The sequence below is a fragment of the Myotis myotis genome, unplaced genomic scaffold (assembly GCF_014108235.1).
Source record: "Myotis myotis isolate mMyoMyo1 unplaced genomic scaffold, mMyoMyo1.p scaffold_m19_p_10, whole genome shotgun sequence".
Classification (NCBI taxonomy): Eukaryota; Metazoa; Chordata; class Mammalia; order Chiroptera; family Vespertilionidae; genus Myotis; species Myotis myotis.
This window is the reverse complement of record NW_023416314.1, coordinates 48965055-48992288: the sequence shown is the minus strand read 5'-3', so window position 1 is coordinate 48992288 and position 27234 is coordinate 48965055. Positions and strand designations below refer to the sequence as shown.

General features: G+C 44.8%; 1 long non-coding RNA gene across 1 annotated transcript in view; it reads left to right on the top strand.

The window, feature by feature from the left end:
• Positions 1–14491, top strand: part of LOC118664843 — a 79936-nt gene extending 65445 nt beyond the window's left edge. The window contains exon 5 of the long non-coding RNA XR_004970425.1: positions 13607–14491. This is a non-coding gene — a long non-coding RNA (uncharacterized LOC118664843). The remainder of the gene's footprint in view (positions 1–13606) is intronic.
• The last annotated feature ends 12743 nt before the right edge of the window (positions 14492–27234 follow it).

Sequence of the window (27234 nt, the reverse complement as noted above, 5' to 3'; positions counted from 1 at the left end):
TTTTTTTTAAGTTCCTTCTTCTAAAAATATTCCTGTGAGATTTTTATTGTGAATACATTTAATTTATGGTTTACATTAGAAAAATATTATGATGGTAAAATTTACTTTCAAAAAACAAGGTATCTCTCTCTATTCATTCAATATCTAATGTCCTTAGTAGAATTTTGTGGCTTCCAAAAAGTTCCAAACACTTATTGTGCCATTATTCCTAGATAATTTATACTTTTGTATGATAGTGGATAGGATGTTTTCTTCTATCATATATTTTACTTAGTTATTTTTTATATATCAGAACTTTACTAGTTTTATTTTTAATTTTTAGCAGCTTTACTGAAATAAATTTTACAGTGTCATAGAATTCACCCAATGTGCATTTCAATAATTTTGAGTAATGTTACTGAGTAGTACAACTATCACCATAAATTAATTTTGGTTTATTTGTCCTCATCTAATAAGATCTCTCTTCCCTATTTAGAGTTAATCCAGTTCTCATTTCCAGCCCCAGGTACTCTCACTATCCTACCTTCTGTCTCTATACATTTTCCGGACAATTTACATAAATGAATCATACACTATATCATCTCTTGTGTCTGGCTTTCTTTCACTTGGCATAATGTTTTTCAAGGTTCATCTATGATCTATCCATTCAACAGTGATGGACATTTAGATTGTTTCAGTTTTGGACTATTATGAATAATGCTACTATGAACATTCGCTCTAAGTCTTGTGGACATATGGTTTTATTTCTCTTCAGTAGATAGGTAGGAGTGGAATTGCTGGGTTGTATGGTAATTTTATGTTTAACTTTTGAGGAACTGCCAAATTGTTTTTCCAAAGGGGCTACGCTATTTTATGTTCTCACCAGCAATGTAGGAAGGTTCTCTACTGACTTTAAAGATACTTATTTTGTATGTGATTAAATTATTGAATAACTTTTAAAAAAATAGTTTTTCTGTTGATGCTTGGATTAGGTCATAGGTATTGAAAATGACAGCATTCCAACTCAAATTAGCTAAAGGAAAAAAGAGAAATATACTGGTTTATGTAATTAAGAGGACAAATGAAATGCTGATCTTATACAACTAGAATTCAGAGACTTAAGAGATAATCAAGATGGCTCTCTCAGCTAGGCTTCTTAATATTTTTGTAGTCTTGAACATCTTGACAAATGATAGTTTTTCTCCTTTGATTTCTTTATGTAATGATTATGCTGATCAATCTTTTGTACCAATATCGTACTTTCCTTGAATCTCTAAGATAAACCTTTGCCTGCCTTAAAAACTTATTTTTAAATGTATTTTTATTAATTTTAGAGAGGAAGGAAGAGAGAGAGAGAGAGAGAGAGAGAGAGAGAGAGAGAGAGAGAGAGACATCAGTGATGAGAGAATCATTGATCGGCTGCCTCCTGCACACCCCCTACTGGGATCAAGCCCGCAACCCAGGCATGTACCCTAACCGGGAATCAAACTGTGACCTCCTGGTTCATAGGTTGACCCTCAACCACTGAGCCATGTCAGCTGGGAAGAACTTATTTATTTATATTTTTAAAATTTATTTGTGACGTCCGGTGCTAGTCAAAATAGAGTAAGTCCACTACAGCCTATATTTTCCACAGGTTACAGCTAATAACTCTGAATGAAATTTTAAAAAACAACAACAACAACCTTATGTGAAGCCCTACCTGGTTTGGCTCAGTAGATAGAGCATTGGCCTGCGGACTGAAGGATCCCAGGTTTGATTCCAGTCAAGGGCACATTTCCTATATGTCTCATCTATTCTTTGTTTCCTATTCTCTCTCTTTGTAAATTCTTTCAGATTAATTGAATATATGTTGTGATTTCATTTTATCTCCTATGTTAGAGTTTATAATATGCACCTTTAACTTACCATGTTCTACTTTCAAGTGATATTCTACCACTTTGTATATAGTATAAGAACTTTTCAATAGTTTGCTTCCATTACTTTCCACCCAAATTTTATACTATTGTCATATGCTTTACTTTTACATATGTTAAAAAAAACTTACATTAACTAGTTATTGCTTTTATTTAGTCAATTACCTTTACAGGCATTTATATAATAAGAGAAAAATCTTACATATTTGCCTATGTAGTTACCATATACAGTGCCCTTTCTTCCTTAATGTAGTTCTTCTTCTTCTTTTTTTTTTTTTTGTAGATCCATATTTTCATCTGATGTCTTTTTACTTTCGTCTAAGGACTGATTTTAATATTTCTGTTAGTGTGGGTCTGCTAGTGGTGAATTCTTTCAGCATTTGAGTATTGAAAAGAAATATATTTTACCTTCATTTTTGAATGAAATTTTTGCTGCATATAGAATTCTAGGCTGACAGTTTATTTTCTTTTAGCATTTTAAAGATGTCTGTTATCTTCATACTTGCCTGTTTCTGGCATATTATCTTTATTCCCCCACATGTTACATGTTGGTTTTTTTCTCAGTTTAATTGAGAAGTATTTGATAAAATTGTAAGATATTCACAGTGTACATTATGGTTACTTGATGTATGTATATATGTTGTGAAGGGATTCCCATCGTCTAGTTAATTAACACACACACACACACACACACACACACACACACACACACACCTGTATATACATACATATATGAGAACATTTAAGTTCTACTCTCAGCACATCTATATCCTATATAATAAAAGCCTAATATGAAAATTGACCGAATGGCGGAATGACCAGTTGCTATGATGCACACTGACCACCAGGGGGCAGATACTCAATGCAGGAGCTTCCCCCAGTCCATAGGGCCCAGGCCATCCAAGGCGGGTGCCAGTGGGGTCTCCTCCCTCCCCAACAGAGGGAGGCGACCAGTGGTGGGGGTGGGGCCAGCAAGCGGGTGGCTCCAGACCAGCCAAGGCGGGTGCCAGCGGGGCCCCCAGATCGCCCACCAGTTGCCCCACAGATCAGCCCTGATTGCCGGCCAGGCCTAGGAACCCTACCTGTACTTGAATTTCATGCACGGGGCCTCTAGTCCTATCTAATAAAAGAGAAACATGGTAATTAGCCATACCTCCGCTACCCTTCCCATTGGCTAATCAGGGCGATATGCAAATTAACTGCCAGCCAAGATGGCGGCCGGCAGCCAGGCAGCTTGAAGCGAACATGAGGCTTGCTTGCTTCAGTGACGGAGGACTCCAACATTCCCCGCCTGCCGCTGCCGGCCTCTGAGCTTGCAATTTGAAACATAGTTACAAATATAGAAGCTAAACAAAACCCCAGAAACCTGCTTTCAGCCAGCTGGGATCTCAGAGCTGTAGTTGAAACAGTGTTTCGATTATATAACCCAAACCAACCAGATACCTGCTTTCAGCAGCTGAGGCCTCAGAGTTGGAGCCAAGCCTCAGAGCTAAAGCTGGCCCGGAATAAAAAAGAAAAAAGAAAAAAAGGAGCAGTTGGGAGCTTCAGTCACCCACCAGCCCGAAAACAGCCCTCAGCCCCTCACCCAGACTGGCCAGGCACCCCAGTGAGGACCCCCACCCTGAAGGGGGTGTGACCAGCTGCAAACAGCCATCATCCCCTCACCCAGGCTGGCCAGGCACCCAAGCAGGACCCCCACCCTGATCCAGGACACCCTTCAGGGCAAACCAGCTGGCCCCCACCTGTGCACCAGGCCTCTATCCTATATAGTAAAAGGGTAATATGCCTCCCAGCACCAGGATCAGCGGAGCCGTGAGGCCTACCAGCACCGGGATCAGCATGACAGGGGGCAGCGCCCAAACCCCCTGATTGCCCTGTGGCTCTGTGTGTGACAGGGAGCGGGGCCACAACCTCCGTATCCACCCTGCTCTGTTTGTGACAGGGGAAGGTGCCCCAACCCCCTGATCAGCCCTGCTCTGTGCCTGATAGGGGGGAGCTCCCCAACCCCCTGATCGCCCTGCGGCTCTGTGTGTGACAGGGTGCGGCACCCCAACTCCCCCCCCCCCCCCCCACGGACCCTGCTCTGTGTGTGACGGGGTAGAGCCATAACCTCCCCATCAGCCCTGCCCTGAGTGTGACAGTGGCGGCGCTCAAACCTCCTGATTGGCCCTGCTCTGTGTGTGACAGGGTAGAGCCATAACCTCCCCATCAGCCCTGCCCTGAGTGTGACAGGGTGCAGCGCCCCAATCCCCTGATCTGCCCTGCTCTGTGTGTGACAGGGGGCGGTGCCCCAACTCCCCTATCAGCCCTACTCTGTGAGTGACAGGGGGGAGCTCCTCAACCCCCTGATCGGCCCTGCTCTGTGCGTGACAGGGTATGGAGCCCCAACCCCCCTGATGGGCCCTGCTCTGTGAGTGACAGGGGGCAGCGCCCCAACCCCCTGATTGGCCCTGCTCTGTGCATGACAGGGGATGGTGCTGCAACCTCCTCATCAACCCTGCCTTGAGTGTGACAGGGGGCGGTGCCCCAACCCCCCAATCAGCCCTGCTCTGAGCCTGACCAGGGGCTGCACCTAGGGATTGGGCCTGCCCTCTGCCACCCAGGAGCCGGCCTAATCCAGCAGGTCATTATCTCCCGAGGGGTCCCAGACTGCAAGAGGGCACAGGCTGGGCTGAGGGACCCCCCCCCCCCCCGAGTGCACAAATTTTTGTGCACCAGGCCTCTAGTATATATATAAAAGCCTAAGCAACTGTTACGACCTGTCGACTGAATGACTGTTCGACTGGTTGCTATGATGTGCACTGGCCACCAGGGGGCAGACGCTCAACTGACCGCCCCTGGCGGTCAGTGCGCTACCACAGCCAACCTCCCGGGGTCCCTCCCCCCGCCTGGCCAGCCCCAACTAGCCTGATGGGCACTGGGCGAGATGGCCCACATTAGCTCCGCTTTCTGGCCAGGCTGAGGGACCCCACCCATGCATGAATTCGTGCACTGCGTCTGTAGTTTCTGTATAATACAGTGTTGTCAACTATAGTAACCATGTTTTACATTAGATCCTCAGACTTTATTCATTTTATTGTTGAATGTACCATTTCACCAACCTCTCCCTATTTTCCCCATCCCCAGCCTCTGGCAGCCACTTTTCTACTCTCTGTTTCTATGAGTTTCACTTTTTTTAAAAGATGCACTTATAAGTGATACCAGGTAGTATTTGTCTTTCTCTGTCTGGCTTGTTTCACTTAGTATAATGCCCTCAGGGTCTATACATGTTGTTGCAAGTGGCAGGATTTCCTTCTTTCTCATAGCTGAATAATATTCCAGTGTGTGTGTCCACATCATATTACCATGTATTCTTTTTTTAAATGTATTTTTAAATTGATTTCAGAGAGGAAGGGAGAAGAAGAGAGAGATAGACATATTAATGATGAGAGAATATCATTGACTGTCTGACTTCTGCATGCCCCACACTCGGATGGAGCCCACAACTCGGGCATGCGCCCTGACTGGGAATCGAACTGTGACCTTCTAGTTCATAGGTCGATGCTCAACCACTGAGCCACGCCAGCCAGGCTCACCTAGTCATATTAGCAGTATGACAAAAACAGTTCAGAGCAAGGCACATGGTTGTTGAAATCCAAGTCCCTAGATTACTGAAACTAGCACCTCTTCCTTCCTGCCGGGACCTTCAGAGTCAGTTCCCATATTAATTGTTTTGATTTTCAGTTTCCTCTTCATTACTAGGATTTATTTCTTATCATGTTAACTTTAAGGGTGTATATATTACATGTTTTCTTTTTGATTACTAGTTAGTGGCAACTTAGTGAGGCTTCAATAATTTGAAGTTAAAAAATAACTACCTAGCCTGCCCAGTGTGGCTCAGTGGTTAAGCGTCGACCTATGAACCAGGAGGTCACAGTTGATTCCTGGTTAGAGCACATGCCCGGGTTGCAGGTTCAATCCCCAGTGGGGAGCGTGCAGAAGGCAGCCAATCAATAATTTTCTCTCATCATTAATGTTTCTATCTCTCTCTCCCTCTCCCTTCCTCTCTGAAATCAATAAAAATTAAAATAAGTAAATAAGTACCTAAATACACATAAGAGAAAGGGTATTAATAAAGATATTGCCAGTAATGAAAGGAAATGGTGGTTGGGTAATCGGACTGTGGGATGAAAAAAGCAAAAGAAGAAGAGTGGGATCCAGTCAGATGAGGATAGGGATAGTAAAACTAATAATCACCATTTACTAGGTGCTGACTATGTGCAGGGCACTTGGCATGTGGTGTCTCATGATCCTCCCTTTAAGAAAGGAAATAGTATCTCCATGGTCCAGAAAAGGAAAGTGGAGCTCAGGAACCAGAGTGTGAGAGAGCTGATTTTAATTGTCTACGCCTTCCATTAAACCCTGCTGCTTCCCTTAGTATGTAGAACACATTGGATTCTTAGGAGAAGAGTAAGGCTAAGATTATTATAGTCTCTTTGAATGAACTTCTTGTTCCTGATCTTACTGCTGTTTTGTAGTAAGAGCATGCTACTATACATACATACACATATACATATGTGTGTGTGTTACACCTATACATACATATACAGAAATATACTTGTATATGATGATATTGGTAATTTTATCTACGTCTACATCTCCGAAGCAGGACTTTTAGTGGTGATTCAGGCTGTATGTGCTCTCATGCCTGTCTGCTTTTGTCAGTGGGAATCAGCTGGATGCCAGGCCTGGACACTCTTGAGCAGGGTTCTGCAGATGTTTCTGTAAAGAGCTAAACAGTAAATATTTCTGGCTTTGTAGGCCATATGTTCTCTTGCTGCAACTACTCAGCTCTGCTGTTATAGCAGGAAAGCAGCTATAAACAATACATAAATGAGTGGGTGTGGCAGTATTCCAATTAAATTTTATTTACAAAAAGGGCAGTGGTCCATATTTGGCCCATGGGCTGTAGTTTGCTGACCCCTGCTCGAAGTCTACTCCATGATGAAATGTCATGATCACATCCATGTACCCACAAACAAAGGCTCCCGCTGTACTTAGGGAACTCCCAGAGGCTGTCTGGGTGGAGCAGAACAAATCTGATGGCAACTCTTGGAACTCCAGGAAGAGTCAAGAGATAATAAGATGGAATTCTCTGGCACACAACTCTTCTCTTATCCCAGTCTGACTGCAAAGAGAAGCTAGACAATGTTGGTGTTGGCCAGGGAGCTTTTCATAAAGAGAGTTATAGTACTGCATTGGACTTTTTGAATCATCCTTGTCTTCCCACAGTCTGGTGGGACTGGTAGAAAACCAAAGTGAGGTTGGATTTTTGGGTTATTATATGTTAGATAGAGAAGTGTGTGAGTTTTAAAGAAAAAAAATTAAGTTAGATTTAGTTTTCATTTTAATAGTTAGTTTCATAATTTTACAAAAATACATGATGGTTGGCCAAGTAGTGGTTTTTCTAGTCATGACAACTTCCCTTTTGATTACCTTTTATCTTAGTTTCATCAAGGGAAATAACAGGTTGGCTGAATTTAAATCGGCACCCACTGACCTGAATTGACTGCTCAAGAATCTGGGGCCCAGAGAATAGATGGGTTCTGACTAACACTGCCCTAAGCATGGAGGTTAAATGGATTCACTTTGCAAACAGCATACCATTTACAGAATCATGGTGAATCTTAGTTTGCTTCTAGTTTGGACCAGGACTTTCTTATAGAGTTTTTGTTCGTTTGTTTTCTTCCTGAAGTTTCTAATTGTCTTTCTGGTTTTGTGTTGATAAAAAGATAATGTGCCTTCATCTTACAATTCAGTCACTCCAGCTTCCATTTTAAGTAACATTTTCTATTTCTTTTTCTGAATATGAAATACATTCCCAAGGATCAAACATCAGGAATCCTAAAACAATGTCCTTCTTACTTTATTCCTATATTTGCTCAGTTCCCACAATAGGTAACCACTATTAGTTTCTTAGTAATTTTTTTCATTAAACTTTTGTGCAAATGAAAGCCAGTGCACACAATTATTTTTTTTCCTTTCCCCCTTTCACATCAGGGGCCAAAAATATTTTTCTGCATCTTGCTCTTCACTTAACAATATACCTTGGTGATCTTTTTGTGTTAACCCAAAAAGAGATTTTTCATGTGTTTTATAGTGGCAGTTTTCATTACTATACCTGTATTAATGACCATCGTATATTTTACCCTTATGTTATTGACATTCTTATCTTTGGCTAATGCCAACATTGAAGTGAATAATCCTGTCCATCCTGCACATCACAGTCATTTTGCATGTGCCTAAGTATAGGATGAATTCCTAGAGTAAATTCCTGGGTCAAAGGTTATATCCACTTGAGTTCTGAAAATGATTGGCAATTTGTTCTCTATACAGGTTGTGCCAATTAGAACTCCCAATAGAAATATATGAAAATACATGTTCCCTTAAAGCAGCAACATCACACCATTCCAAAGTCCTTTGTATTTTTGCTAGTCTGATAGGTGAGAAATAATAGCTAAGTATAGCTTTAATGTACATTGCTTTTATTATAAATGAAGTTGAGCATCTTTTCTTGTTTTATGAGTTGTTTCTAAATTTTTAATTTTTCATATTATTTTTAATTTTTTTATTGGAGTTTAGTTTTTGTTATCTGTGTCTAGGACATTTTATAATGTGGGAAGGTTAGCCTCCTGCTTTCCTATGACTTGCTTATATTTTCTTGATTTGTCATTTATCTTGTGCTATTTTGATTATTTAATAAGTTAAATTTGACTTTGGGTATAGTAGTTCTTTTTTTGTCTTGCTGTAGGTCTTTGTTTTGTGTTTTTACTGCAGTCACATTTAACAATCTTTACTTGTGGCTTTTCAAGTTTGTGTTTCAATTAGAAAGGTCTTCTTCATTCCAAGGTCATAAAGAAAATTCCCCTCTATTTTATCCACTATTTGGTGATTATTTTACTTTACATTTCAAGATTTGGTCCTTTGGGGATTTATCCTAGTTTACAATATGAGATATGGATCTAACTACAGTCTCTCTCATTATTCACAGATTCTGTACTTGCAATTCACCCACTTGCTAAAATTTATTTGTAACCCCAAATCAATACTTGCAGAGTCTTTGCTGTCACTTGCAGACATACAGGAGTGATGAAAATTTGAGTTGCCTGACACATGCCTGTTCCCAGCTGGGGTTGTTCTGCTTTCTTTCTTTCTTTTTTTTTTTTGTAGTTAATATTGTTCGATATATTTTTTATTTTATTTTTTTATTGCTTAAAGTATTACAAAGGGTATTACATATGTGACCTTTTTTCCCCCCGCCCTTGACAATCCCCTGGCCTCCCCTACCCCCCAGTGTCTTATGTCCATTGGTTATGCTTATGTGCATCCATACAAGTCCTTCGGTTGATCTCTTACCCCCCTCCCTCCTGCCCCCCAACCCTCCCCGGCCTTCCCGCTGCAGTTTGACAATCTGTTTGAGGCAGCTCTGCTTCTGTATCTATTATTGTTCAAAAGTTTATAATGGTCTCTATTATCCATGAATGAGTGAGATCATGTGGTATTTTTCCTTTATTGACTGGCTTAGTTCACTCAGCATAATGCTCTCCAGTTCCATCCATGCCATTGCAAATGGTAAGAGTTCCTTCTTTTTTACAGCAGCATAGTATTCCATCGTGTAGATGTACCACAGTTTTCTAATCCATTCATCTACTGATGGGCACTTAGGCTGTTTCCAGATCTTAGCTATGGTGAATTGTGCTGCTATGAACATATGGGTGCATATATCCTTTCTGATTGGTGTTTCTGGTTTCTTGGGATATATTCCTAGAAGAGGGATCACAGGGTCAAATGGGAGTTCCATTTTTAGTGTTTTGAGGAAACTCCATACTGTCTTCCATAGTGGCTGCACCAGTCTGCATTCCCACCAGCAGTGCACGAGTGTTCCTTTTTCTCCACATCCTCTCCAGCACTTGTCGTTTGTTGATTTGTTGATGATAGCCAGTCTGACAGGTGTGAGATGGGACCTCATTGTTGTTTTGATTTGCATCTCTCGGATGATTAGTGACTTTGAGCACGTTTTCATATGTTTCTTGGCTTTCTGAATGTCCTCTTTTGAAAGGTGTCTATTTAGGTCCTTTGCCCATTTTTTGATTGGATTGTTCATCTTCCTTTTGTTAAGTTGTATGAGTTCCCTATAAATTTTGGAGATTAGGCCCTTATCAGATATGACATTGGCACATATGTTTTCCCACGCAGTGGGTTTTCTCGTTGTTTTGTTGATGGTTTCTTTTGCTGTGCAGAAGCTTTTTATTTTGATGTAGTCCCATTTGTTCATTTTCTCTTTAGTTTCAAGTGCCCTAGGAGCTGTATCAGTGAAGAAATTGCTTCGGCATATGTCTGAGATTTTGTTGCCTTTAGATTCTTCTAGAATTTTTATGGCTTCCTGTCGTATATTTAAGTCCTTTATCCATTTTGAGTTTATTTTTGTGTATGGTGTAAGTTGGTGGTCTAGTTTCATTTTCTTGCATATATCTGTCCAATTTTCCCAACACCATTTATTGAAGAGACTATCTTGGCTCCATTGTATGTTCTTGCCTCCTTTGTCAAATATTAATTGAGCATATTGGTTCGGGCCGATTTCTGGGCTCTCTATTCTATTCCATTGATCTATATGCCTGTTCTTGTGCCAGTACCAGGCACTTTTGAGAACAGTGGCTTTGTAGTACATCTTGATATCTGGTATTGAAATCCCACCTACTTTGTTCTTTCTCAGGATTGCTGCAGCTATTCGGGTTTTTTTTTTTTTTTTATCCCAGATGAATTTTTGGAGAGTTCATTCTAGATCTGTGAAGTATGCCGTTGGTATTTTAATGGGAAGTGCGTTGAATTTATAGATTGCTTTGGGTAGTATGGACATTTTAATGATGTTGATTCTACCAATCCATGAACACGGTATGTTCTTCCATCTGTTTATGTCTTCCTCTATCTCTTTTTTCAACGTCCTGTAGTTTTCTAAGTAGAGGTCTTTTTCCTCTTTAGTTAAGTTTATTCCTAGGTAGCTTAATTTTTTTGGTGCGATGGTAAATGGGATTGTTTTTATAATCTCTCTTTCTGAAAGTTCACTATTGGTGTATAGAAATGCCTCAGATTTCTTGGGGTTAATTTTGTATCCTGCTACATTGCCAAATTCATGTATTAAGTCTAGTAGCTTTTTGATGGAGTCTCTAGGGTTTTGTATGTATAATATCATGTCGTCTGCAAATAAGGACAGTTTTACTTCCTCTTTTCCAATTTGGATGCCTTTTATTTCTTCTTCTTGCCTAATTGCAATGGCTAATACTTCCAGTACTATGTTGAACAGGAGTGGTGAGTGTGGGCATCCCTGTCTTGTTCCTGTTCTTAGGGGAAATGATGTTAATTTTTGTCAATTGAGTATGATGTTGGCTGTGGGCCTGTCATATATGGCTTTTATTATGTTGAGGTATGATCCTTCTACTCCCGCCTTGCTGAGAGTTTTTATCAAAAATGGGTGTTGGATTTTGTCAAATGCTTTTTCTGCATCAATTGATATGACCATGTGGTTTTTTTCTTTCAATTTGTTTATGTGATGTATCACGTTTATTGATTTGCAGATATTGTACCATCCTTGCATCCCTGGGATAAATCCTACTTGGTCATGGTGTATGATCTTTCTGATGTACTGCTGGATCCGATTTGCTAAGATTTTGTTGAGGATTTTGGCATCTATGTTCATGAGGGATATTGGCCTGTAATTCTCTTTCATTGTGTTGTCTTTACCTGGTTTTGGTATTAGGGTGATGCTGGCTTCATAGAATGAGCTTGGAAGTGTTCCTTCCTCTTGAATTTTTTGTAGTAGTCTGAGGAGGATAGGTTTTAGTTCTTCCTTGAATGTTTGGTAAAACTCCCCTGTGAAGCCGTCTGGTCCTGGGCTTGTTCTGCTTCCTTGCTTCAGCTCTAGTACGATAAACAAGTGTCCTTTTCTTGGCCTATTTAATACCACATTTTTTGCATTTCCATGCAGTTTGTTGGTGATTTTGCTGTTTAAAATGATCCCTAAGTATGGTGCTAAAATGCTGTCTAATGTTCTCCAGAACAAGAAAGCTATGATGTACTTTTGGAGAAAATATGTTAGATAAGCTTTGTTCAGGCGTGGGTTACAGTGCTGTTGGCCATAAGTGAGTGTTATTGAGTCAACCACGTATATTAAGGTGTCTTTACACAGAAACACACGTAAAACAAGGAATGTGTTGGTCAGTTGTTGATAATGTGACCAGAGATGTACAGAAACCTAACCCTGTATTTCTCCTTAGTAAAAATGGTTCAGTCTTCACTAGTCAGTGTTTGCAGCATCTTTATAGAATACAATTACTGCTAATGAGAATTGACTATGGTTTTTCAAGATGCTATTAACTGCCCAGCACTGTCTCTGAATAGCTCACCTTTTCTCACTGAGATGTCACCTTTATCATACACTAAAGGCTCATTTCTTATTTTGTTTTATTGGTCAGTCTGTGAATTCATGTACTGAGACCACATGAAACTTTATTTTAAAATAGTTATAAAATCTGCTAAGCATACTTTCCCCCTCATTTCTCTTTTTAAAAGAGTTTTCCAAGATATGTTTGTTTTTGTCCTTCTGTTCCTCCTTTGGCCTGTGGACCTTCCTATGCTTCTGTTTTAGTCAATGTTCTTTAGTTGAAGTAACAGAATCTCACTCGTATATTAGCTTTGAAATTAAGGAGGCAACATAAGGAAGATTACATGGAGGTGGGAAAGAGATAGGATTGCAGGATACTGAACACTATTGTGTGCCCTCTTGATGGTGGTTGTGGCTTACTTTATTTTAATTTTTTTAATTTATTTTTTAATTTTTATTTTATTTATTTATTTTTTATTTTAATTTTTTAAAATATATTTTTATTGACTTTGGAAAGGAAGGAGAGGGGGGAAGAGAGATAGGAACATCAATGATGAGAAAAAATCATGAATCGGCTGCCGCCTGCATAACCCCTACTGTGGATGGAGCCTGCAACCCGGGCATGTGCCCTGACTGAGAATCTTACTATGACTTCCTGCTTCATAGGTCGAAGTTCAACCATTGAGCCACACCAGCTGGGTGGTTGTGGCTTATTTTTAAAGTGTGTTAACCTAGAGGCACAGAAACAATGGAGAGGGCTTGCTTAAGGCAAAGATAAACTTTTACTAAAAAGTTACATATAGCCCTGACCAGTTTGGCTCAGTGGATAGAGCGTCGGCTTTCGGACTCAGGGGTCCCGGGTTTGATTCCAGTCAGGGGCATGTACCTTGGTTGTGGGCACATCTCCAGTGGGGGGCGTGCAAGAGGCAGCTGATCAATGTTTCTCTCTCATCGATGTTTCTAACTCTCTATCCCTCTCCCTTCCTCTCTGTAAAAAATCAATCGTGTATATATATATAAAGTTACATATCTAGAGAGTGACTACCTACTCTGATGTGCCCACTTAGAAATTTATGATCAGATCACTCTGTGAGGTTGCTTTCCATGTAATCCTCTATCTCATCCATGCAGAATATATGGGTGTTGCAAAATCCAAGGATATGACCAGTTCTGAGCATAGATGCCCTTAGGAGCCTGGGTCAGGGTCCTTCGGAGACAGTCTGGCCCCATGTGGTCTCTCTCTCTCTGTTTCTGTTCACCTGATCGGTTCATTCCTCTCTTTTTCTCTCTACAGAAATGGTTTCAGGCCTCTCGATCAACAGGACAAAAGATGGCTACCCCACTGCTGCCAAATTACATCTCTTCAATTCAAGTGACCAACCAGGTCAAGAGACAACAGCATCTAAACTCCTGGGAGGATCTGATTTGTTCAGTTTGAGTCAATTAGTGGGGGTCAGGGAGCAGGGCATATGTTCAGATAATGCTACTTTTGCAGCCAACAGAATGCAGGCGTCTCTGGAAGGCAGTTATGGGCTGGGCAGATGACTTCATCATTATAGCTCATTGTTGTCATTTCCATGCCATCCCATTCCCTTTATTCTTTTCATTCTGGTTTTAAAGTCTTCTAAGGTTTTGATGCCCTGTGGTACCAACAAAGCCAGGATGCCATTTCCCTCCCTAGAAACAACTGTTCCTTAAACAATTATTTCTCCCCCAGTAGTCCCTGCCTTGTAAGCTTCTTAGCCTGGCTTGCTGGCCTTGGGAGGGACTGCTAGTTTTGCTTTCAGGAGCGTTAGTTAGATAGGGCCTCACTAACAAAACCAGTGACCTGGTTCATCTCTCAGGGGATGACTATCTTTTTGCAAAAACTTGGGAAGAAGATAAAACAAAGAGAGACGATTTAACTCCATTGCTCCCAGTGTCTCCATTCCCTCCATATCCTAGCCTAATGGTGCTAGGATACAATAGTCTTAACCACCCGAGTTACCACTGTGGATGAATAAGTGGTGCTGTAATAAATCATAAATTCCTAACGGGCAGGTCATGGTGAATAGTCACTCCCCAGGCATATAACTTTTTAGTAAAAGGCTTATCCTTGCCTTAAGCAAGCCCTGTCTATTGTTTCTGTGCACCTAGGTCAGTGGTTCTCCACCTTCCTAATGCTGCGACCCTTTAATACAGTTCCTCATGTTGTGGTGACCCCAATTTCATTGTTACAAATTGAACATAATTAAAGAAAGTGATTAATCACAAAAACAATATGTAATTATATATGTGTTTTTCTATGGTCTTAGGCGACCCCCGTGAAAGGGTCGTTCGACCCCCAAAGGGGTCTTGACCCACAGGTTGAGAACCGCTGATCTAGGTGATCACACCTCTGAAATGCCTTTTTTCAGAGCCCTCCTTCTAAAACATAACTGCCCTCAAGGAGCAAATAGTCTTAAGTATCCTGCAGTCCAATCCCACTTTGCTTTCTCCCACCTTCACGTAGTCTTCTGTAAATTCTCTCCTTAATTCCAAATGCATAAAGGGACTGCAAAATGTTTATCACCAGAGCATTTGAGATCCTGCTCCCTGGCATATGTCGTCAGCTTGGCTCAAACTTATGAAAACTCTACAGGTTTGGACGTTTCTTACGTCATCATTGCAGAGGACTCTTCCCAAGTGCTCACCATTGCCTGGTACCAGTGCCACCGAGCGGGACAGGAAGTCAGAGCACAGGGCTCCCTCTTCACGTGGGGAGCATCTCTCAGTGTTACTGGCCCAAGAGATATTTGGGGTACACACAGACATCTGTGCTCTGACAGCTTGAAGCTGAAGCCTTCTTTTTAGTGTGGTGACAAGAAATTTGTATGAGCTTCTCTTTAGGGAAAAACGTGACTATCACGGTTTCTAATTTTAAACAGAAAATCCATTTTCCACCATCATCCTTGATCAGAAGTAGCCTTTTCGAAAAACTGGAGGGAATGCAGGATTCTAGTGAATTCACCTGATCTCTAGAGAGTACATTTTAAACAACACAAGGAAGTACTTGAGGAAAATGAAAATGCATTGGGTTGGAGTTCTCTTTCCTGGGGAAGACCAGAAAAACCTGCAGGTGGGGGAGACGAGAGGAGGAGGGGGTTGGGAAAATCCCTCGGAAGTCATTTTCTTGAGTATCAGAGAAGAGGAAGGAGCATAAAGATCAGCTGAAGAAGTGGGACTCCTTGATGAGATTCTTGTAATGAACTCCCATCCCGATGGTGCTGCAAGTGGTCCGTTGAATCCAAGGCCTGGGCAGCTGTAGGGAAGACCGGACAGTGCCAGTTCCTGCCTCTGAGCAAGGGCAGAGACCTCGCTGGTCCTCTGCAAAGCATCCTCGGGCCAACAGCGCTCCACACATTTTTCCGAGACGTTGGATCATTTGCAATTTGCCCCACGACTCCCACACATTTGCCTCTTAGTGTCCCAAAGCTCTCGCTGCTGCAACGTTCCCATAGGAATGTGGACGCCTGCCAAGCGACCTCATGAACATTCCATTCATCTCCTTGGCTGGGAGGCAGCAAGGAAGCCAAATGGGCTGGTTGTTTAACTATTTGGGCCCCAAATTCACCCTGAAATGAATGGTCAAGCTTGTTGAACTTTTCCAACAATCATGCAGAAAAACAGAAGATAAAACCAAAGAGAAGTATGCATTTATTCATATGATCCCATCCGAAAAACAGCTATTTTTAAAGGTAGCCAAATGAAAACCACATTCTCTGATTTTCCTTATTGTGAAATCACCCTCCACCAGAAAGGCATTTTGAAGTAATGAGGCTTTGTGAGGTGTGACTAAAAACAATGTGACTAATTTTTTTTTTTTTTTTTTTTTTTTTAAGCAAACGCAGCAGAATACAGCCATCCAAATGAAGGTTGTTGTCTTCCAAGTAATTCCAAGACGCGCAAACATGTAAAAATCCTTTTGGGGAATTACTGGCCAAGTCTTGCTCTCACTGTTTTGCTTTCTGTTGATCATTCATTCAGCATGTATTAGACACCTCCCAGGTGCCAAGCACTCTGCCAGGCCCAGGATATAGAGTGAGGAGAGAGATGCAATCTCATTGCATGTTTGATGAAGGAGGCCCCCCGGGGCCGGTGGAAAAAGTTAGCCCAACCTAGGTTTGAATCCCAGTTTAGCCTGTGCGGGTTGTGTAACCTCAGGCAACTTTCCTAAACTCTTTGAGTCACAATGTCCTCATGTCTAAAATGAAGACGGTAAAACTGACTTCATAGGATTGCTTTGAGGAGAAAAGCAGATAAAATCTGTAGTAACTAGCCATTGCAGAGGCCGATACAGAGCCATTGCTCAGCCAATGAGTGTTCCTGTGATTATACTTGTTTGATTTACATAACTGGTTCAACCATCTCTTTTGGGGGATTAGACTCTGAACGCACTTTTGGAAAAAATCAAACATTTTATTATGTGTATGTGGGTAATACAAGGTACAAAATTCAAAGTGTACAAACATCAGGTGATGGAAATGAAAACTTCTTTCTTCCCTTGCGCCTCTGCTGCTCATTTTTCTCCCCGGAGATAACCGGTATAACCAGGATCTTGTATATTTACAGATTTAATTATATTTCTTGGAGATAGGTTCATAACAATACATTGGTTCCTGCTGCATCACTTTCATTTTTGAATGATTACATGGTGTTCCATTGACTGGATGTATCATAATTGATTTAGCCAGTCTCCTATTGGTTAACATTTGTTTCTAATCTTTGGCCATAACAACAATGCAGCAAATACCCTCCTTGTGCTCAGCTTTGACTAAGGATAATTAAACCACAGGCAGCTCCAGGCAACATCATTGGAACAAGGTGACTGGTTGGAAGCAGAGAATGATGACCCGATTCTGGATTGTTTTCTCAAAAGACATCTCACTATTCTATTCCTAGAATATTCATACTATTCCTCAAATGCTACCTACTAGAAAAGTGCAGTGTCTGCGTAATAATATTACAAGAACTGCCCAGCTGGCATGGCTCAGTGGTTGAGTAAATATGAACCAGGAGGTCACGGTTTGACTCCCGGTCGGGGCATGTTTCCAGGTTGCAGGCTTGATCCCTAGTAGGGGGTGTGTGGGAGGCAGCCGATCAATGATTCTCTCTCATCATTGATGTTTCTCTCTCTCTCTCTCTTTCTCTCTCTCTCTCCCTCCTTCCCTCCCTCCCTTTCTGAAATCAATGAAAATATATTTAAAAAAATAATATTACAAGAATGGTAGCATTCACCTGACACCTATATAATCTTATTAACCAATGTCACCCCAGTAAATTCAATAAAGAAAAAGAATGGTGGCATTCTAGTTCAGACATGACTGTCATACAACAACCCTTCCAAGATCTGTAATAAATGGACACATTTTCCTGTGGTTGGCACCAAAGAGTCAAGGATGCAGAGATTCCAGACAGCCCCTCTAGAAGCAGCTGTTAAGAAGATTTGCACTCCAATTTGCTGCCTCAGCTTGAAACAGTGAAATGTATTAAAATGTGCCACATCGGTTAACATGGGTTCAATTAGATGAAGCCTGCCAATTTGGAAGGAGGACAAGTGTTCCTTGGTGGCCATCTTTGCGGATGCCCAGGCCTGCGCCGGCTGTGTGTGGAATTGAGTCAGAGAGAACCTATACGTGAGGTTCTGGCACAATCCAAGCACAACTGAAACCTGGGGATTAGCCTTCCTGGATGAATCCTTATTTCTGAATCACGAGAAAGGCCCACGTGAACAGGCGGCAAGGGAATGGAAGTCTTTCTAAGAAGTCTCCTTGCACGCGGATCCTTAAATGAGCTCCATGCAAATGAAAACCGGTCCCAAGGACATCTTGAGCCAAAGAAAATTCTTGGTTGGGGTTGAAAAAATGTCAGATAAATAGTTTCTCCTTGCTTCTCAGCGGGCTCCGGCTATCGCTGCGATCCAGATCTGGCCTTCGAGCAGTTCTGGCAGGTTTATCTTGGACCAGCTGCTGTGATGAAATCGCAGTAATTCCAGGTTTCCCTCAAATCTAGAGTGAGCCAAAGGCAATCTGGGCTTCTAGCATCCGGCTGACTTCACTGCCTCTCTCCAGTCCTTCCTCAGCTTTCAAGCTTCTGATTTTTTCTTTTTTTAACTGAGACAGGGGTGGTGGAGGAAACCCTTCCAGTGCAGCCCAGAAATGTGGGAAATGTTTATTTCAGGTTAATCCAGGAAACCTCTATGGAGCACCAGTGAGGGTTTAGGTAGGCCACCTGGTGTGACACTGACTGACATGGATTGTGTACCCTACAATATGCCAGGCTGTCCTTCAGGCTTCCTACACAAAAGATCTCATTTAATCCACCAACAGCACTATGAAGCAGAAACTGTTATTCCTGTTTTCCAAAAGAGCATGGTGGGTCTCAGGAAGGCTGAGTCTCTTCCTTGACCCCCAGCTGGTGTTTGAACCTGGACCTAGCCTGAGTCTCGGGCCTCTGCTTATTCTCGCTGTGCTTCGGCCCTGGCCATAAGCACGAAGGCCTTAGATAGAGTCCTGGAAGAGAGACTGTGATAAGAAAAACTGAGGTGAACAAAAGGAAGGAAACTGAGACCCAGATGAGAGAAGGGAGAGCTGGGTGAGTAGAATCTACTCACCCTGAGCCCAACCTCTGAAGCCCTTTCGGGCCCTGGGAACCCAGTGGGAGGTTGTAGATGAAAAGGGGGTTCTATGGAAGGTAACCTCACAGAGTGACCTGATCATAAATTCCCAACTGAGCAGGTCATAGTCGGTAGTCACACCCCAGGCATATATGTTTTGAGAAAAGGCTTCTCTTTGCCTTTAGCAAGCTCTGTCCATTGTTTCTGTGCATCTGGGTTAACACACCTTTGAAATGCCTCTTTTCAGTCCCCTCCTTCTAAAGCATGACCACTCTCAAGAGAGCATATAATCTTGTCAGCTATCCTGTATTTGAACCCTACCTTGCTTTCTCCCACCCTCATATAATCTTCCTTAAGTTCCCTCAATTCCAAATGCATAAAAGAAAAAGCATATTTATATTCTCTGGAGCATTTTAAGTCTTTCTTCCCAGCAATTGTCGTCAGTTTTGACTCAAATAAACTCATAAAAATTCTGCAGGTTTGGATGTTTATGTCCACAAAGTTGTTGACCAGATGTCACCAGAAAGTGCTGATTTGGGAACGTCCAGCAACTAGCACAGAGACTGAGGTCCTCTGAGAAGGTGCTCGTCACTCTTTGTTCCGAAGGGAGACGGGAAGGCTTCTTGAGAGCCTTTGATGTAGAAGTAGCACGTGCTCGAGGGGTTCGGTTCCAGACTTGGGGACCCAGGGCTCTGTGAAGCCTGCAGTGGGACTCATTGGGGTTCCTGTAGTGATTTTATTGAATTTCTTAACATGCCTTTAAAACAGGCTTCCTGGCCCTGCCTGTTTTTGAGTGTCAACCTTTGAACCGGGAGGTCATGGTTCAATTCTCAGTCAGGGCACATGCCCAGGTTGTAGGCTCGATCCCCGGTAGGGGGCGTATAGGAGGTAGCCGATCAATGTTTCTCTCTAATCATTGATGTCTCTATCTCTCTATCCCTCTCCCTTCCTCTCTCTCTAAAATCAGTAAGAACAAAACAGGCTTCCTGGGCTAGATGGGTGGCTTGCTGCCTGTCCCTTGGATTCCAGGCTCCCAAGAGGCTGGCAGCAGGTGTGTTGTAGGACACAAAGCAACCTCAGCCAGGGGAGGAGGATGGACCTGAGCAGAGTGCACTGCAGCAGCAGCCACAGCTTGTGCTGGTGCAGGAGCAGAATTCTCGTGGAGCCAGTGGGATCCTGAACCATACGATGGATCGAGAAAGACATGTCTCTCATTTTCACCTGGGCATGTTCTTGGGATCATCCTGAGGCAGAGCCAGAAGGCCCGGAGCTACCGGAAGGCTGGTGGTAACAAAGGCCTGATGTTCAGAATGGAGGAACTGCTGGATTCCAGAAAGGACTCACCCGGGACTCTGACCTGAGGAAAATGTATCTAAAAATGAAGAGAAAAGGAGTGTTACGCTTCCCTGATTGTGGGTTCTCCCCCTCCCCCCGGCCCCCGGCATATCTCCAGCTGAGGAGGGGAGACATTTCAGTCTTTGGATTATTTTGTTGAAAACTTCGTGTGAGGCATCAAAGGCCAGAAGAAAACAATGAAACTGCTCAACTTTGTATCTCTTGGGCAGGCAAGGGCAGCCCCCACTAAGCAGAGCGAAAAAGATAAGGCGAGATGAACAAAAATTAATCTCATGACAATAACTTTTGAGACCTACGCATCCACATACTAGCTTAACGTTGTATGTTTTGTGTTTAATTGGTAACTAGCATATTCAGTAGAGTGAGAGGCACAGAGAAGAAGATTGAGAGAAGGTGGGCTCTGAGTTTGGGTCTGACACCCATGAGGCATGAGACTTTGGGCAAGTTACTTCTCGCCCATCAGTGTCACTTTCTTGTCTGCCAAATGGGACACAAAAAACAAAACAAAACAACAAAACTGAATCTTGAACATTATATACGCCCAAATGCCTAGCACATCATGTGTGCTAAGTAATAGCAGCAACAATGAAGTATAATAATAATAATAATAACCAAAGGTACCAGATTGTAAGCTCTTCTTTGTACCCCCGGCACCCTACAAACTTCTTGGCACATAGTAGGCAACCCCTAAACATTGGTTGCATTACACTGAGCTGGTTTGTTTGGTACCAGCTATATGGAATGCATTGTTCTAGATACTCTTGGGATTATAGAAGAGAGTGAGATGCTGGGTCAAGTCCAACAGATGAGGAGTCCAGTCATTTAGTTCTCAGTCTCCATGTTTTTTTTCACCTGTAAGTCAGAGAAAATAGTGTCCGTCAGGAACAGAGAGAGATAGCAGGTCAGCTCCCCCCAGACATTCTCCCCTTTTTTCTTGCTGATAGGTCTCTGGTTGTATCGAGGGCTCTGTGCCGCCTCTCTGTGCCCCAGAGAGACATCATACGGTAAATCCTCACTGTTCCAGGCCAGTCATCCCGCTGATCTCATTCTCTTTGCCTGTGATTGGTCTCAGTCCTGGCCAAGGAGGATGCCAAGAAAGCTTTTTTTGCTTAAAAAAAGAGGAAGGAGACACATAGGGAGAAACAAAAGAAAACCAAACCAAACCCTGCTTCTCTCCCACTGGCCTTTACTGCGGCCGCCTGTGACGCCTGGAACAGAGGCAGCCATCTCTGGCCCCTGTGAAGAATCACCGACCACCCCCCACCCCGTTCCCCCCGCCCCGAGAATGGCAGAGCCGAGCGCTGGAAAGAACCTGGGTCCTTGGTGACATCATGGAGCCGCTGAATTCATCAGCCCTGGAATTCTTGTCACTAGATGGTTTTTCCTTACAGTCTAGGCCAGTCAAGTCAGAACTTAAGCGTCTTGTTGTGAGTGAAGGCAGCCCGGATGATGCACTTCTCCAGGGGCTAGTTCAGGTTGGTTCCCCTCACTTCTCGTCTGGAAATAGAATGTCCATCTGCCGGGAATCTCGTAACAAAGGTCTTGTGTGGGAACTTCGGGAGTTCCTTTCAAACTCTGGAATCCTCTACTCCTGTGCACTTGGGAGAGGAGCTCTGAGAAGCCAGGGGAAGGAGTTCCTTGGGGACACGAGCGGCAGCGAGGGCACTGGGGAGGAAGTGCAGGCCCTGGAAGCAGAAGCCCCGAGGTTGCTCCTGGGGATCCCATGCCAGCCCTCAGCTCTGGCGGAATCACATAAGCCCTTATAGCCTCGGTCTTCTTACCTGCAGAAGGGGCTGAAAGTAGCCTCCATCTCGGGATCCGGATTTCATGAGAAACCGCCAAAGTGCCTGACAATGTGAACTCCTACTTAGAGACAATTGCTGTAAAGAAAACCCTGAAACGCAGAGCAGAAAAGAAGGCTTTCATCTCCCTGACTGGAAGCAGGGAGAGGAAATACATTGCTGGGCTGGGAAACCCACAATGTGGGGGAAGTGGTGGTCCTCTCGAGGGAAGGATTTCATGCCCTCTTCCTCGCCAGCTTTCCCAAACAACACAATTCTTTCTAAGTGGTTACAAAGAGCAATGCGGCCGAGAGCAGAGGGAAAAGAGGAGCCCCTTGGACAGTGGCCTGCAGCCCTGCAGCCGCGAACTATTAATAGCCTGTAAACCCTGGCAGAGGAGCCCAGCCCCTCCCACCCAGGGGGCAGCAGAGGGGTCAGAGCACTGCCTGACATGGCCTTGGAATACTGGTGACCCCTCCAGAGCTTTCTCAGTTAGGGAACATTTTTCCTGCTGGGCTGGGCCTGGCTGGGGCTTCCTCCTGCAGAGCCCCCAGCCTGAGCTGCTAGCCAGGTTCACATCCTCCAAGCATTCACTGTCCTCTCTCTCTGGGTCCTCAGGCCACACACTAGCAGCCTCCACACTGGCGATCTCATTGCATTCTCACAGCATTGAGCAAGCTATTTTATTTTATTTTATTTTTTAAAAATATTTTTATTGATTTCAGAGAAGAAGGAAAAAGGGGGGAGAGAGAGAGAGAAACATTAATGATGAGAGAGAAGAATCACTGATCGGCTGCCTCCTGCATGCCCCCGACTGGGGATTGAGCCTGCAACTTGGGCCTGTGCCCTGACTGGGAATCGAACCATGACACTCAACCACTGAGCCACACCAGCCGAGTGAGCAAAGCTATTTTAGAGAAACAGAACCCAGCTTAGCGGGGGTCATGACCTGTTCAAGGAAAGGAACTTTGGTTCTAGAACCCAACCTACCTGTCTCCAAGTCAGTGCTGCACTGTGAGGTCTGGGGGACTTCCGGGCCTTCAGTAAGATCCTCCAAATCCCTTGTCATGCTGGCAAGAAGAGGAAGGAACCCAGGGTAGAGTGGGCGAGAGGGGGCAGGACAAAGCCAGCCTAGCACCTGGACTCGGGCTCAGAGGAGCTGACGTGCGCATTGGTGCTGCTCTGGCAGCCAGGGGGCTGTGGGCTCATGGAGCAGACAGCGCCCTTCTTTCCCTTCCTTTGCATAGTCACGCCTGATTTTATTGCTTTCAGGCTTAGAAAACCTAGAGACCCTTCCTGGTTCCTGAATGCAGGGCAAAGACAGTCTCTTAGCTTGGCATTCCAGGTCCTTCACAACCCAGCTCCCATCCCTCTTTCAAAACACACCCTCCTCTGTGCCGACTGTTCCTACATAGACCCATTTACAGGTCCCGGGATAGCCATTTAAAGAGCAAGAATCGTGCCCCCCCCCTCCCCACCCCCCGCGGCCTGGTCTAGCATCTGAGCAGCTATGATGCGCAGGAACTGCAGGAAGAGCTGTCACCCTTGTCAACTGGGTCCAGACAGCCGGGCTAGGAGGGATAGGGCCCAGGACATGGGACCAGGAGTCCACAGACAGAGGAAGGCCCGGACTGTCCCGTCCCACTACAGGGCTGAGTTCTGGAGATCCTGGGTCGGGAGCGCTTAACCTTCTCTCCTTTCAGATGTGCTGGGCCTAGACCTAGGCTGCTTTGTTTGTGTCTCCAGGCTGGCTCTGCGAGCTTCCCCAGACTTTTCTGCCCCTGGTACCCTGCTCAGTCCTTCTTTCTGGTGATTTTTTTTCGGAGAATCCTAGGCTCTGAGTCCATCTCCAGTAGGTTAGGCCCAATAGGTTAGAATGCGAGTGTCAGTCTTTCTAGGTCTGAATGGCAGAGCATCCCATGCAAGAATGACAGCGTGAACGCTTACCACGTGCTGGCATGGGGCCAGAGTGTGCTGGGAGCTGGTGCCCAGGAAGCACATCCAGAAAGGAACCCACCTACCTAAGATGGCATTTTTAAAAAAATATTTTTTATTGATTTCAGAGAGAAAGAAAGAGATAATCATGGATCGGCTGCCTCCTGCATGCCCCACACTGGGGATCCAGCCTGCAACCTGGGCATGTGCCCTGACTGGGAATCGAACCGTGACCTCCTGGTTCATAGGTCGACGCCCAACCACTGAGCTACACTGGCCGGGCCCTAAGATCTCATTTTTTTTTTCTCTAACAAAGAATAGGAAGTCGGGAGCTTCTTTGGCTGGCCGGTTCTGTAAAGTAATATCATTAAGCTTACAGACAGAGTCTACCTAGTTTGGCTACCCTCATCACCAACACCTGGAGCTCTTGAAAGGATTATAGAAAGATTTGCTGGGAATGACTGACCCCACACTTGGCAGTGAGAACAGTACCCAGTTTGTACTGCATCCCAGTGCACCACGGGTGGGGCGGGGTCTGAGAGTTGCAAGGGGAGTTATCTGTGCAGGACTCAGGCAAGACTCCCCTCCTTCCAGCTTCTGTCATTCCCGGCCTTGGGTCTCACTGCTGAGTTTTCACCGGGATGGCTCTCCCGCGGACCTGCAGGGCGATATCAGGATCGGCAGTGATTGAGTTTGCTCTGAGCACCATCTTGGTGAGTTAGCTCCCATGGAGGTCACTTCTGTCCAATCAGCCTGCCCTGCTATTACCACTCCAAACCGCCAGGACCGCAGTGTTCAGAGTTTTGGGAACTGGATGTCTGTGTTCTCAGTCCCAATCAGCACACGCTCCCTCCTGCTGCGGCACTGGTGAGTTAGCCCTTCCTCTGCCTTTGATGGGAAGTCATTTCTCTCCTGCGACTCCTCAGCCCTGGGGAGAGCTGTGAGCAGGCAGCACTGCTGTTTGCACCCTTGGGTACATGCGCTTATCCACGTTCTGAGTCCTCATGGAAACCCTTTGAAGTGGGGGTTATCTTCCCCCTTCGGCAGGTGAGAGGAGACTCAAAGAGAAGCTGCAGGTGGTGGCAGAGCTGGCACTGAACCCAGGACGGCTGGCTCTGCATCCAATTCACGTCCCTCGGCGGCTCGCGAGAAGCCAGCCCCTCACTCAGGGAGAGCACACGCTTGAGGGATGGCCCTACCTGCCTATCCCGGCCACCAGGCACTGGGAAGCCACCGGGCACTCTATGGAGTCGTACACACTCTCTCTGAGCCTTGCTGAGCAGGCAGGGAGTCCTAGGGCTTTGGGTGGTATGTGCTTTGGACCAGCGACAGTCCTCCTCTGCCCCGAGGCTGAGCCACCCCTGGACGCTCACTCCGGCTCACTCTCTGGTCTCATGTGACTTGTCTTACAGCACTTCTGGGTTTCTTGGGGACCTTCCCAGCCCTTATTGAAGGGGACTTGTTTTCTAGGCAACCCATCTCCCTGAGCTCACTTGCCTTTTCATTTTCTAAGTATTTTCACTAAGTGCGTGTCATTTCTCTCCAGGTCCTGTGTCTCTAAGAAAGGAAAGAGCCCTACTTAATGGGAATACGTGATATGCCAGGCCCTGACACATCATCTCCTGTGTTTAATCCTTACAACAAGCCTGTGAGCGGGTATCCCGTTTTGACAGAGGATTGAATGCCTTTCTTTCCATAGCTAATACATGGCAAAGGCAGAATTTGAACCTGGGCCTTTTAGCCACACCTTTCCCATATACCCCTTGTCTACTAAGGATGTTAGTTCAGATCCTGTGGCAGCCACTTAAATTCACACTTGAACTCTGCTGTCTCCAGGCTGGCTCTCTCGAGCTGCCCAGACTTTCCTCTTCAGCCCCAGATGCCCAGCCCAGGAAGCTCTTCTTTCTCGTGATCCTATTTGCTGAACATCCTGGACTCTGAGACCTGGAAGGGACTTCAGAATCCACCCAGTCCCTTTCCTCTGGAGCTGGAACCTCCTGCCTGACCCTCAGCCTCCTTGGAGATGAGCAGGACAGAGATTGCTTCCTTCGTTTGGGGATGAGGAAATGTCTTCAGAGAGGGTGTGCTGGGTATTCTCTCTCCTCCCCCTGCTTCCTAACTTTCTCTCTCCATCAGTCTCTGCGCCCAGGAGCCACTAGCAGGAGATGGAGGGAGAGCCTGAGGAGAAAGAGGGGGTGTTCATCCCCCTGTTCCCTCGCTGCCTGGTCTCAGGGAGGCAGTAGTGAGTAGATTCCTCAGCGAAAGCCCTGGCTCCTGTTTGGCGGCCCTTTCTTGTAGCTCTAGATCTTATTGGGTTCCTGGCGTGGTACCAGCTGCCCAGTACTGCTGCTCTCCAATGCATCAGCATCCCTCATGGCTTCCCTCAGCCCTGCCCCCAACTTTGAAAAGAATCCCTTTGTTAAATCCTCATCCACAGTCCCATGTTCATCTTTTTCATTCCTTTAGATCAGGCCCTTCATTTCCTACAGAGACTTACCTTACAGGTGAAGTGACTTTCACAAGGTCTCTTGGCAACTCAGGGTTGGGGGGGATTGGGTTGGAGCTGGGTCTTGAACACCGGTCTCAGGGCTCCTTGTCTGATGATGAACCTCATGGTGCCACTTGGGCTGCCCTGCTTTCCGGCCCAAATGCTTCTGTCCAAGACTGAGCACCTGTACAGCTTGTCCCTGGCACACATTCCTGGGCACAGCATTGCCCACTTTGAGGGACTTCTTCTTGGCTTTTGTGAGGCCAATATTGCTGAGTGCAGGTCCAGACCCTGCACTTTTTGTTCTGGCTGACCCCACCTTCTCCAGGGCTGTCCCTGGTCCAGGTGCAGTGTAGTCCTTCAGCTGCCCTCAGAGCCCAGCCCTTGAGGACTTCTAGGCCTGGGGCTCATTGCTGAATTCCAGGGATTTCCCTGAAGCTTCCAAGCTGCCAAGCTCCTGGTCACTAGCTGGGCAGGTGGCCAGAACCACCCCCTGCTGCCTGATGTTGGATAGTGGACTCCATGTCTCCCTATGGGACTGTCTCCCCCCAGGTCCACCCCATCCGAACCTTGTCTGAGCTTCACAAGCCATTGAGTGCTGCCGCCCTCCAACTACCCTCCATGGATGGGCACCTGATCCCCTGGCCTCTGCCATCAACAGTGCATGAAATCTGGGAACTCTGTTCCTTTAAGGAGGACCACAACCAGTGGCCATGTTTCAGAGCACA